General features: G+C 32.5%; 1 long non-coding RNA gene across 1 annotated transcript; it reads right to left on the reverse strand.

The window, feature by feature from the left end:
• Positions 1 to 1,323, reverse strand: LOC117800726. The gene is made up of 2 exons (XR_004623154.1): positions 769 to 1,323; positions 1 to 458 (listed from the first exon to the last, which is right to left on the reverse strand). It is a non-coding gene; the product is annotated as an uncharacterized LOC117800726 (long non-coding RNA).
• Between the last annotated feature and the right edge of the window lie 86 nt (positions 1,324 to 1,409).

Here is a 1,409-nt window from a genome sequence, read left to right on the forward strand (position 1 = left end):
GTTATAAACACACACACCTATTTGTTGAAAAGTCATATTAGTTTTTCATTCATGGGAATGAGACAAAGTTTTCTTCTACAATAAGTAGAAAAAGTGAAAAATTTTTTTTAAAGAAAAATAGTATAATATTGTTGGATGTGGCAAAAATTTGGAGGTGGGATATAAATGATTGAAATTTGGGAAAATAAAGGAATACTATTTAGTAGGCAATGCATCAGTTTTATTGCGGCAGGTATGTTATGTCATTAAAAAGAAGATACCTAATTATAGTGGGTAATTTTTTCTTATAGATGATTTTCCCCCATATTGAAATCAAAATCAAACTCACCTATAGAGTAGTAAGGGTTTCATCAAAGGACACTGGAGTAATTGTGCAGATAATACGTGTCTTTGCATTTCCTCCCAAGGAATTCTGGAGAATTCATGTTAATTTACTATCTCGATAATTTATGAAACCACTTAGTGAGAAAGAGGTTTGGGAAAAAAATAGTAAGAGTTTTTATACAACAGAAGTGGTTGGTTTTTAATGCAGAACCTTAAATTAGCTACAGTTTAAAAATTCTTTACAGTTACATGAGGCAGATCAAAACTACTAACTAAATCATATTTAAGATAAAAAGCAAATTTAGTAGGTCACGGTCATATGTCTAAGAAGCTAGGCTTGCTCACAGAATCACAAAAGCTACTTAATACAGGGAAGTATCATAATTTTCAACCTCATGCAAGATGTAAGCATTAATAGGTAAATGTACAATGGAATAAACTTACCCAACTTGTCCATCACTAAGTTTCTTGATCACTTGTCCCAAAATAAATAAACTTCTATTTATATTACAGCCTTCCTTGAGTCGCATACCTGCATGTATTAGGCAAATATGAAAACTAAAGTTGACCTCTGTACTAGATGATGAACTTATTTATCAGTAAGTTATAAGAGAAATTAGACTTTCTGGTAAGGGTTAGATGATAAAGTCTGTGCCTTGGATTGGATCTGAGCCCACTTTTAATACCACCAGTAAAAGGAGCTCTCTCCTTATTCCTCGGACCTATTAAGTAAACCAGAAATGTTATCACCTAAGAGAAAGAGCAAAAAGAACAGATGGCTAAGAAAAAAAAATGAGAGGGAAGAAAAGTTCATTTCCTAAAAGAGCCTGTCTAACTCCTCAGTTCAAATCTGTTTTTTTCCAAACTTCCAAATATAGGCAAAAATAGACTTAACACCAAATTAATTATTATAGGTTCACAACCAACCAAGTTCTAATTTTTCAACTAATATGCTCACATGGCTCATATATNTTTATTTATTTATTTATTTTTTAAAGATTTTATTATTTATTTGACAGAGATAGAGACAGCCAGCGAGAGAGGGAACACAACCAGGGGGAGAGGGAGAGGAAGAAGCAGGCTCA

The sequence above is a fragment of the Ailuropoda melanoleuca genome, unplaced genomic scaffold (genome assembly GCF_002007445.2).
Source record: "Ailuropoda melanoleuca isolate Jingjing unplaced genomic scaffold, ASM200744v2 unplaced-scaffold76011, whole genome shotgun sequence".
Lineage (NCBI taxonomy): Eukaryota > Metazoa > Chordata > Mammalia > Carnivora > Ursidae > Ailuropoda > Ailuropoda melanoleuca.